General features: G+C 34.0%; 1 long non-coding RNA gene across 1 annotated transcript in view; it reads right to left on the bottom strand.

Moving 5' to 3' along the window:
- Positions 1-9,911: 9,911 nt before the first annotated feature.
- Positions 9,912-12,952, bottom strand: part of LOC140608409 (uncharacterized) — a 102,963-nt gene continuing 99,922 nt past the window's right edge. Inside the window, exon 6 of the long non-coding RNA XR_012010429.1 lies at positions 9,912-9,983. This is a non-coding gene — a long non-coding RNA (uncharacterized lncRNA). The remainder of the gene's footprint in view (positions 9,984-12,952) is intronic.

Consider the following 12,952-nt stretch of genomic DNA (forward strand, 5'->3'; position numbering starts at 1 on the left):
TAAACCTCTCTGAATTAAACTACTGACATTTGTGGGTTTATTTGTTATAGGATATAGTATTATCCTAGGTAACACAGACATATTAAGGGTATCACCTAAAATGGTATTAGGGTCTCTAGTTTTGGCATTAAGGTCTCTGGTCCAGTACTATGTATTGTATTTAAAGTGAGAAAATCACAATCAATTGTACTTTAAAATCTATTTCTTAGTCTCCTCAGGAATACTGCTTGTAAAAGAAATGTGTCTTTTAAATAAGAAAAAGCAATAAAAAATTTCCAGGCATTATAATTAAGATAACAGCTCATTGTGTATGAAGAAATCAAATCAAAACATCTCTTTTTGAGGATGAGATTTTGCCATTTGTGACAAGCGGATGGACCTAGAAGGTATTACACTGAGTGAAATAAGTCAGACTGAGAACGACAAATACCACATGATTTCACTCATATGTAGAATCTGAAAAACAAAACAAATGATAAACAAACAAAAAGCAAAATCAGACCTATAAACACAGAAAACAAGCTGATGACTACCAGAGGGAAGGGGATAGCGGGTGGGTGAAGGCCGGTAGGAGAAAAAGGCTTCCAGTTATGCAATGAGTATGTCACAGGAATAAGCACAGCATAAGGAATATAGTCAGTGATATTGTAATAGTGTTGTGTGGTGGCAGATAGGAGCTACACTTGTGGTGAACACAGCATAACATAAAGAAGTTGAATCACTATGTCATACACCTGAAAATAATGTAACATTGTGTGTCAACTATACTTAATTTTTTTAAAAGAGAAATGAAAAACAAAAGCCCACCCCCCAAAACAGGAAAAAAAAGAAGAAAGAAAAAGAAAAAAAGAAACAAAACTCCACAAAAATCTCTTTTGGAAAGCCAGAGAAAGAAAACTTTATATTTTAAAATAAAAAGTTATTTTCATATGGTGGTATTAGGTAAATTTAAATTAATTAGCACAGTATGAAAATTACATAAAAACACATTATTAATGGTTGTCTGGGTGGCTTAGTCCATTAAGAATCCAACTTTTGGTTTCAGCTCAGGTCACAATCTCATGGTCTCATCAAGCCTTGCATCAGGCTCCTCACTGAGTGTGGAGTCTGCTCAAAATTCTCTCACTTCCTCTCCCTCTGCCCCTCCCTCCACTTGTGCACACACACACACTCTCAAATCAATCATTCATTCAATCAATCGATCAATCCGTCAATAAAACATTTTAAAAACATTATTTAATATAACTTGACTACTAATAATTCAAATAAATAATGGTTGTATTTAGGAATTCTTACTCTATATAAGGTGTTGTTTATTAATGGCTTGTTAACGAATCCTACAAAAACAATATATGTTCTATTATTTTCCTCAATCAGTATCTCAAAGGTAGGTTAAGTTGGGTGTTCTGGAATGGAGATCTGTTGTATCAGGCTAACATCTGCAAAAACTGGCCCAAATGGAACCCTGCCTGGGATACCTGTGGAATCTGAGTACTATTTACTGAGGCCTTAAGAAAAGTAGTAGGTATGTATTTATCCGAGCTGATAGACAGGGATGAGAAACCAGCCCAGAGCTGAAGATCCCGACATTCAGTTACTGAGTAGCAGAAGGACTAATGGTGATGGTGATGGCCACCAGGGTATAAGGACATCAAATTTCTGCTTTTCTTTTCTTTGCCTTTATATACTTGAGTGTGTATGTGTGAGTGTGTGTGTGTGTGTGTGTGTGTATCACCTAAGTTTTCCAAACTATATTAATTTGTTTTAGGGAGAGGTAGTATGAGCAGGGGGAGGGGCAGAGGGAGAGAGAGAGAGAATCTCAAGCAGACTCCAGGTAGCGTGTAGAGCCTGATGTAGGCCTTGATCCCAGGACCCTGAGATCATGACCTGAGCTGAAACCAAGAGTTGGAGGCTTAACCAACTGAGCCACTCAGGTGCCCCTAACATGGAGTTTTGATCAATATATGAGAGAATGACCAATAATGCTATGGAAAATAAACAAAAAACACAATTAACTTTACTGGAAGGGGAAAACACTTGTTAAACATCTAGGAAGATATTCAGAATAAAATCTAGAATATGAAAAAATATTATTTTACCTATAATAACCTCCAAAGTAAAGGTGCTGGCAAGGTGGAATAATATATAATAATTAATATTTAAGTGAGTGAAACTTCCCATAGAAATGGTATGGCATTGACATTATTTTTCAAATTTGCAGTAAAATATTCTAAAAAAATATGTGATCAATTGAATAAAAAAAAAAAAATGAGACTGGTTCTCCACTCCTCCTTCTTCCACAATCTTTGGGATATGTTTCTGCAATGCTTCACATTAAAAGGTGGATTCATTTCCCCACCCTGGGCCTACATCCAAGGGAAACTTGCTTGCTTCTGCTCTCTCTGACTCCTACACGTGCTATGAGAATCAGCCTAGGATAACTTTCTGAAGGATGAGACACCAGAAGAAACAAAACCAAGGCATCCTACTTGTTCAAGCTAAACCCAAACATATGAGAGAGATTGTCCAGTATCAGTAAGTGCAAAATAATGAATTGTTATGTCCCTGCAAAATCCATGTATTAAAATCTTAACCTCCACTACGATAGTCCTGGAAGGTGGGGACTTTGGGAGATGATTAGATCGTGAGCCCTCATGAATGGTTATTTGTACCCTTATCAATGTGACCCTAGAGAGCTTCCTTGCCCCTTCTGCCATGTGAGGTCATAGTGAGAAGATGATCAACTATAAGCCTGCAAGCGAGCCTTCCCCAGACACTGAATCTGCCAGCACCTTGACTTTGGAGTTCCCAGCCTCCAGAACTGTGAGATATAAATTTCTGTTGTTTGTTAGCCATCTAGTTTATAGTATTTTTGTTACAGCAGCCCAAACAAATTAAAACAGTAAGTCATCTTAGCTACTCTATAACTGACCATAGACACGTAATTAAGTCCAGCTGTGTGAAGCCAAGAATTTTGGAGCAATTAGTTATACCATGTTATTGTGGCTGTATGTAACTGAAATAGACTTATTATATGCATTCTTACCCTAGACATAAAATCAGCACGATACTGCATATGAAAAACTCTTCAAAATTAATCATTTTATTTAACAAATAAATTATTAAGTAAAAGGAAAACGGTTGTGAGGGGGAAACCTACAACTTTCCAGATTTAAGGCACAATTCAACGAAATGCAGTATGTGGCTGTGTTTGGATCCTAAGTTATTTATTTATTTTTAAAGACTTTATTTATTTATTTGAGAGAGAGAGAGAGAGAGAGAACCAGACCAGGAGGAGGAGCCGAAGGAGAAGCAGACTCCTGCCTAGCAGGGAGCTCTACATAGGGCTCTATTCCAGGACCCGGGATCATGACCTGAGCAGAACACGGATACTTAACCACTGACCCACCCAGGCGTGCCTTGGGTCCTAATCTTAATAAACAAATCCTAAATGAAAACATTCAGACTTAAATAGGAAGATTTAATATTAAAAACTATTGATAATGATTTAGTCTATTAATGGTATAATAATGGGGTAGTGATTATGTTTTTTAAAAACATTCCTAATCTTTGTGAGCCATATACTGAAATATTTTCAAGGATATTATGATTATCCTTGGAACTTGCTTCAAAATAATCCAGTGTGATAGTGGTACAGAAGCGGGCCATACTGAAGAACAATGCTGCTCAAGTTTTAATGCATAAGAACATTTAGGATTCATTTAGGATTCTTGTTAAGATGCAGACTTGGATTCAGTACTTCTGTCGTGGCACAAGGAGAATCCACACGCCTAGCGAGCTCTTAGGCAAAGGCAATGCCACTGGTCCCTAGAATACACTTTGAGCTATAAGGTTACAGATAAAAAGAAAGGCCGTGAATTAGTAATTGTGTACCTGAGTAGTGGCTACATGGGTCCCCATAGAAACACTCTCCTTCATTCTATATATTTTTAATCTTTTCATAATACAATAAAAACTGTTTAAAATAATATTTCTAAATCATTTGAGCAGATAATACCATGCTGCCACTGAAACAGTGAGGTCCCAAGTTGTGTTTTTCTCACTGACTTTAGGTATAATACCTATTTAAAGAAATGAACCACTGAGACACAGAAGAGTTTATGAAGGCTCTGTGAACGAAGTGTCATTTTCACCTTGGTAGTGGAGAGTAGATAAGAGTCAGATATATGGGATGAGGGAATAAAAGAGTGCAGCATTTCAGGAGACAGAAATTGCTTTAGAAAATGCATGAAAGCCAGAAGGAACATCGAATGATTAAGTAGAAGATGCCTAGCCTGCGTGCTTATTAAAAGATATTTACAAATGTGCTGGGTTGCCATGGAATTTAAGAATTCAAAATATATGTTGTTGCTTTCATTGTGGGGCCTGGCCAGCAACTGGGAAAGAAAACAAACCAGGACCAAAATATAATTAACCGCAAGATGGCGCCAAAGCCCCTTCTGACCATCTCACAGCTTGAATTTTCATACTTCCTCTCCCCCCCTCCCCCCATGAAATCTGGAGTAGAATCAGAGCATAAAATAGAAACTCCATGTTTTAAGCAAGTAGTTAAAATAATTAAAATTTGAACCTAGCTATTACCAAGAATGATTTAATCATGAGGGAACTCATGCATTTTAATCACAGATATTAAATGCATTTTATTAGTTCATATTAAGTGATAGAAAAAGTACATATTCATATTTGATAAGTTTATTCTTCCTTAAATATCTTGGGAAAACTGCAGATAAAGTTTTATTGGCAACACTAATAATAATACCATTAAAATGAATTCTGTATCTTTATTTACCATATCCATTATTATAAATGGTTTTTGAATACCTTTTCAAAAAAGTTTTTTTCAGACTAAAAAAAAAAAAAGGAAAAAACTAGTAATTTCCTAAAACTTTCCTAAAACTTTTCATAATAGAATGAACTTAATTGTTAATATAAAAAAAGTATGTGATTTAAGTACCAAAATGTATTTTGGAAAAAATATTTCAATATTACATTTATTGGATTATGTTTTGACCATACAAAGATTACCCTAGCCCTATTTTTAGGTGGTTAAGTTTTCCACGCTAAATTTTCCATACATTAGAAAACAGGAGGACAGCAATCCTATTAAGCCACTGCTATTAACGAGCTACATGTGTAACTTGTCCAAAAATTTCAGTACCAACAAGTAAATTTAAAAATTACTTATTGGGTAGCCCAGGTGGCTCAACGGTTTAGCACCACCTTTGGCCCAGGGCCTGATCCTGGAGACCCGGGATCGAGTTCCGGGTGCTCCCTGCATGGAGCCTGCTTCTCCCTCTGCCTGTGTCTCTGCTTCTCTCTCTCTCTCTGTGCCTCATGAATAAATAAATAAAATCTTAAAAAATAATAAAAATTACTTATTGTGGATTTACTATATACTGTACAATGTGTGATTTGAATGATATCCAGTAAAATATAAATAAGGTATAATGTGAAAATATGTATGATGAACAGTGTTAAATATGGAAGAACATTCCAGCTATGGTTGGGAGTTCATTAGTTAATTAGTATTTGGACATTTCATTACAATAACAATAAAATAAGAAGCCAGAATAACATGGGCTTGGGAGTAAAGTTAAGGTAAAAACTGAGACAGCATTTGGATACTACTCTTTCAAGAAGCAGGACACTAAAGAGAAAGATAAAGCTAGGAAAGTATCTTTGATGGGAATGCAAGAAAAAGAATGATTTAGAATAAAATACTGGATTTACTGTGTAGGTAAAATGAGAGTATCCAAGCGACATGCCTTCCAAGTTGGGGCTGTATTCATATACTGTGGCTTAATAACAAAAAGAGCTTTTTTAACATAGGAAATAAGATACAGTTGAGTTTTTACTGTCTTGTATCTGTGATTTCATAGAGAATATATGTATCACTTATTTTTCAGGGGTGAGTCTACAAGATAGTTAAAAATGTATATTACTACAAAATAAAGATTATGTAACTCAAAATGATATGAGAAATTTTATGATGAAACACCAGTCAGAACTGAATTTGGAACTTTCAAAAGGAAATACTGCTTATAATTTAATATTTTAGGGAAAATATTAAATTATAAGAAATAAACTATTGCATTGTAAAAGAAAGAAACTATTGCATTGTAAAGATTGTTAGAGCCATGTCATTAATAAACATTATAGGTGATTAGTAATCACAATAAAAGTTGCAAGGCAATTGGATGTTTTAATTAATAATGATCATTTTAAGTAACTTACTTTATTTACTTAATATATAAGCAATTTACTAAACTGCTTAGCAAACGTGTTTCATTAAAAAAATATTAGGATAATCAGCTTGTGCCTCCAGTCCTAAATCTAAATAAATAGAGGAGACCAATTAGTAAGTTTATTTTTCACAGAAATTCATGCATATAACTTCTTCTATGAGCAGTAGGCCTCTGGATAGCAGAGACATTTCAACATTAAATGTGATGAAATAAATTAAAATATGATAAACAGATGAATATAAAAAATGAAATTACTGTTGTACATAAATGATTATTGAATTAATTGCACTCTTAAAACTTAGGGTTTAAGTTTTTTAACCTAATAGGATAGAATGTTTATGTTTTTATTTCTCCAAAGTCTTCTGATTTTTTTTCCTTATCTATTACTCAAAACCAAATCATAATGTCTTTTTTTTTTTTTTTTTTAAATTTTATTTATTTATGATAGTCACATAGAGAGAGAGAGAGAGAGGCAGAGACACAGGCAGAGGGAGAAGCAGGCTCCATGCACCGGGAGCCCGATGTGGGATTCGATCCCGGGTCTCCAGGATCGCGCCCTGGGCCAAAGGCAGGCGCCAAACCGCTGCGCCACCCAGGGATCCCCATAATGTCTTTGATGTTAAGATAATATTGTTTAAATATGCCTAAGCTCTACCTTGGCCAATATAAAGCACCCTCACTTCTTAGGGGAGATTCATTGGCAAATGATCCCTTAAATAGAATGAGATCCTTAGCATTTATTATTTTATAATTGATTAGAAAAGAATGTAGGAATTCTTTATAGTGAGAATGCTTTGTAAAAAACTTGTACATAAAAAGAAATGCTTTATATGGAGGGGCAAAATCAGTACAGAATATTTTAGTAGCAGGAATCTCATTTTACTTCTTTTATTAAAACATTATCATGACAGACATGTTATTTAAAGAAAGTAAATATTCAGTGATATTTTCCCCAAAATTACAAAACTCATTTATGTTTGGTTTAATAATTGGTAAGATGTATTTCTCCCAAACTGTGAGCATATTGCCCTAAAACCACATTTTGGTAATACATCATTTTTTGATGATGAAAAGTTGAATTTTGCTCTTACGCTGGTACTCAGACATGTGGCATTGTTGCTGTTCACTAGACATTATTGCTTGGAGAAGGAGTCAAGTGGTGATTTCCACAGGCAATAAGTTACTTATTTTTTTTTTAAGATTTTTAATTTTTTTTTATTTGAGAGAGAATAAGATGTACAGAGAGAGAAAGAGAGAAAGAGAAGCAGACTCCCCTCTGAGCAGAGAGCCCAATGTGGGGCTCCACCCCAGGACCCCCAAATCATGACCTGAGCCAAAGGCACTTAACCAACTGAGCCACCCAGGTGCCCCAAGTTACCTATTTTTTAAAGCATTGTTAGAAGACATTGTCTTGTAGCATTTGTTTATATTTTCCCCCTTAAAGCTATGGACTTAATTTTGTTTCTTGAGCCTTTCATTATGGTTACAAGCATTAAAATTATTTTTCTTTATGTCTATTAAATTACATTGGGGTCAAATAAATTTATACTTGTTAGGTATAAATCATCCTTGCAATTCCTGATAATATCTTAAATCTCATTTGTGAAAAACAGGTCATTGGTAAGAGAAAAGGATCCTCTTTGGTATCCAGAAAGTAAACTAGTACCAAAGTATAAGCCATAACCAAAAATCTTTTTCTATTGTGCTGACCAATTGGAGAGCATAGAATGAAATATAAAATTCAATACATGACATATAGAGTTTAATCTACTCAATTCATTAGGGGTGTGTGTGTGTGTGTGTGTGTGTGTGTGTGTGTGTGTGTCAGGGTGGAGGTGGGGGTGAGCAGACTGGAGTAATTATTTGCTATTCAGAACACTAGTTTAGAATCCTTCTAGAAAAATAAAGATCTACACAAAAGGGGAAGAAGTCAAATTTTCATCTAAATTTGCTTTCTACCCTGTAATTTTAAATCTGCAATATAGACAGGGAAGTGGAAACATGAAAATCCAAAGCTGTTCATATCCATCCTCTTCATTACTACTGGCATCATTCAATTACAGATGTTTTTCCCTATTAGCCACTGCATCTTGTGTTTTAGTTTTAGAAAGAAAAATTTATTAGCATTGATAAATAGTTCATTTAAACCTATGTAATGCTTTTATTAAAACTTTCAATTTCCTCCTGAAAAATGTACATAAAGGTAATTTTATGTGTATTTAATTTTTCAGAGTTAAAAGGAAAATGCATTGCTAGATGCCATATAGATCAAAATACTGAGATTTTGGGAGGAGGGGCAAGATGGCGGAAGAGTAGGGTCCCCAAGTCACCTGTCCCCACCAATTTACCTAGATAACTTTCAAATCATCCTGAAAAACCTACGAATTCATTCTGAGATTTAAAGAGAGAACAGCTGGAATGCTACAGTGAGAAGAGTTTGCACTTCTATCAAGGTAGGGAGATGGAGAAAATACTGAGATTTCATCTTAGAAATATATACTCATTAATAGCACTTAAATATTAAAAGATAATGAAGAGATAGGGTTCAAAGTAATCTTTCTAATTAATTTAATTTTCTATGATTATCTTTCTGATAAATATTTTACAATGGTTACCTTTCTTAAATAGAAATATGAATTGGAGATGTGCAGCTCTCCTCAAAATGCATTTGCATCTTTAAATAACTAGACAAATTCCCTAATGCCATGAGAATTGTTTGAACTTTAAATATTTAGAAATGAAGTCTTGAAAGAAGCATGATCCTTAATAGAATGATGCTCCTTAGGAAAAAACAAAACAAAACAAAACAAAAAACAAAACAAATGAAATGACTTTCTTATCACTGCAATTAGACATTTACAAAATGATGAATGAATGAACAAATGCTTAATTCTTGTGCTAGAAAATATTTTTAATAATGACAATCAAACTTCTACTTAGGGGCCCTAGTGGCTCAGTGGTTGAGCCTCTGCCTTTGGCCTAGGTTGTGATCCCGGGGATGGGATGGCTCCTCACATGGAGCCTGCTTCTCCCTCTGCCTAGGTCTCTGCCTCTCTGTGTCTCTCATGAATAAATAAATAATTAAAAAAAACTTTCACTTAACACTAGGTTTTATGCCTTTTATGCCCACATCATCATCATTCCCCTACTAATGTTTCTCCCTGGTTTTTACCCACAGAAAGCCCATTTAAAAAAAAATCAATTCTTTCTGTTTAAACTAAAAACCCACAAAACTAATCATTAACATTTTAAACCAATAACATTAGTTTCAAGGTGAATTTCTATTGCTACTTGCTTTGTTCTTGCTTAGGAAAAGTGAAGAATTTTTTTGGAGGGGGTATTAATGACTAAAATATATACTCTAAATCAATACACTTGGATTATACTTAATGAATCAGGCTTTTTATGAATCTCTCTAGATTTTCAGAGTTCAATGACTATTAATTCAGCCACTATTTATTGAGTGTTTACTATATTCCAGGCATTCACAGAAGTGCTGAGAATACAATAAATTAATGAAAAATACTGATAAAACAAAACCAAAAATCAGAAAACAGAATATGCCATGTGGATACGCATTTTGATATTTTGTTTTTAAATAACAAGTAGCAAGCAGAAAATTATCACAAGATGCTCCACTATTACCTGTTTGGATTATGCTACTGCCTATGAAGAAAGCACTCAAAGAACTTCAAGCCAATAGCCAGTGATCAGTATCTTGATGTTCAGGAAAAAAAAAAAAAGAAAAAGAAAAAAGCTGTGAAAGCCTATAGGAAATATTGTTGAAAGTATTACATGATAGCTTGTTCAGAGAACAAGGATAATCAGTGATCTCTTCTGTAAAATAACAGTGGTGTTCCTGTACTATTCATTATAGGCTCTTTCTCCAGATATTAGATTACACAATACTTTAAGAATCAAATTCATAATGAACTACAAATTTAAAGACAACACCCTTCTGCAAAGACTTATTATAAGCTCTCAAGGTTAGAGTTAAATATAAACAGTGTTAAAATACAACAGGCAAACTCTGAATTCCCAATGTGCATGTAGTTAACCGAAATGCTGGACTTATGAACTCATTTGTACCTTTGTCTCTCTGTAATATTTCCTGATACATAAAAAGTGTTCTTTTCATTTTTCAGAATTTTTTTAAGATTTTATTTATTTATTCATAGAGACACAGAGAGAGAGAGAAAGAGAGAGCGAGAGAGAGAGAGACGGAAGGCAGAGGGAGAAGCAGGCTCCATGCAGGGAGCCTGATGTAGGACTCGATCCTGGGTCTCCGGGATCACGCCCTGGGCTGAAGGTGGCGCTAAACCGCTGAGCCACCTGGGCTGCCCATCATTTTTCAGAATTAATTATATCTTGATTGCCTAATCAATATATATCTATATATTTAAATCTTAATATTTCATCAAGATTAAATATACAAAAATCACTGATTAGTCTGTGGTAGCAGTCAAGGTTGGAGTTATTTCTCTAGGGTACACAGAAGAAATTCCAAGAGGTAAAGTGGCAGGGCCCTTAAACTGGCAAATTCTCTACACAACTACCTGGAAATCAAAAAGTAATCTTTATGTATTTTCATTATAAAGGGGATTATTGGATATTTTAGAAAGGTTCATATGAATATATTTCCATCTTCATCAGAACTAGGTGACCCATCTTTTCCTTAGAGTGATAAAGCTATTTTATTTTTGTCCTTTTTGGCAGAGAGAGTAACTTTTTGACTGAAGACCCAGCTATGTACTGATTTTTCTGTTGCCCTGGATCTTGGGGGTTCTAATATTTCCTAGTGTAACATGGTTAAACATCACTTGGCAGCAGCTTATGAAAGATTCTTAATAAGCCAATTAATACATATCATCTCTCAGGTAAGGAATCAAGGTTAGAAAGAAAATTGAGATAAAATTTAATTAATTTTGTTTCTGAAATAAATTTGACAGGCAGGTACAAAAATTGGGAGGATATTATTTCTCTATTACCTATTAATGTCACTATTCTTACAATTACCTTTATTATCTTCAATAACCAAATGTTAATCATTGATTTTAATGTTTACACTAATTAGTGATTTTTTTATAATAAACAGGAAATAACCTATCTCCAAATTTAGTGACCAGAGTGGATCTTGCCACATTGTAATCCATGTCAAAAGGAATTAATCATAACACTTTAAAATATAGATTGTCTCCTTTCAGCTATTTTTGGGGTAATAACTTAGCAAAGCCCATTTGCTCAAATGCATAAATATACTGTCCTATTGAGTGTCTTGAAATGGCAATTGTCCGGTGACCTATAAGTATTTTAGTCTTCAATATCTTTGCAACAATGTCTTGGAAATGAATGAATAATAAGTAGAAAATATGAGGTGATTATTCTTCTATGCCATGGTACTTAAAATGTACTGTGATATTGTGTTTTATCCTGGGTCTCACCTTTATAGTGACATAAGTTAAACCTCAAAAGAACTTTAGAAAAACAAGACAGATCTTTAGAATGTAGAAAGTATATTAAGGTAATATGTGGCTTGAATTAGGATGATGAGGTGGGGAAAATAGTAATCTATGTTATTTCTGTATTTATTTTCCAGATTAATTGTGTTATAAATAGGAAGTAAAGGAGTGCCCAGTGATACAACCTGTCTCCTCTTCCTTCATCCCATAATCACAGCCCATAATTGTTGCCAGATGGGACAAGGAGAGTAGGAGGTTTCATTTCTTCCTAGTACTATTTTTCTTCCTTTTCAATGTTTTTCTTTTGTTTTGTTTCATAATAATACTGCACAGAACCACTTTCTATGTTAATAAATTTCTACCTTATCTCTAAAATCATAATAAAATACCACATTCATGTACAACTTAGATAGGCATGAAGGTTATATACTAATATATAAATGCATTAACTGACACAAAACAAGCTCTTCAAATTTCTTCATTCCTGAGAATGAGATCAACTGCAAACTCTAAGAATGAAGTAGCAAGAAAACCATTAATATTTCTATTGAATTCACTAGTGTTTAGTATGCTTAAATGCTTGAAAAAAAACAAAAAGAAAATATTATATGTAGTTCTCTCAAAAATAGAAAAAAAACATGGGGGGAGAAAAAGTGAGGTAGAGAGAAAAGAAGAGAATGAATTAGTTAATACCTCACCTCAAATGATTATAATTTCATTGTGGGTATAATTGAAACCAAAAAAAAAAAAAAAAAACCAAACACATTAGATTATGGACTCTCTGGGTTTCTAAGAGGATAATAAGCAAGGGAGCATTCAGAGCATGTTGAAAATGGGGAAAAGAAAAAAAAAAAAGAAAATGGGGAAAAGATGTTGGTGACAGACCATAGAAATAATGCATAAAACATGGAATGGATGAAGAAAGCAAGCTACGAAGACGTTTTAGGTAGGACAAGTACACCGAAAATAGTACAAGGAAAGGTTTGACTAGATTGCATTACAAGTCATGCTGTGAAATAATACCATTTCCTAATTTGAGGAGATGCTTAATGGAGTAAAACTTGGTATTTATGAAAGAATTTTAATTGAATTAAATGTAACATATGAATCCATACATACAAACACCCTGAAAACAAGAGTGAAATGGTGAGCAATGCAGTGGGGAAATTATTCCATTTTGGAATGTGGAAAAGAGACCTCAAGGTGATAAAATAAATACGTGTATGA

This window comes from Canis lupus, chromosome 17 (genome assembly GCF_048164855.1).
Source record: "Canis lupus baileyi chromosome 17, mCanLup2.hap1, whole genome shotgun sequence".
In the NCBI taxonomy this organism is placed as follows: domain Eukaryota; kingdom Metazoa; phylum Chordata; class Mammalia; order Carnivora; family Canidae; genus Canis; species Canis lupus.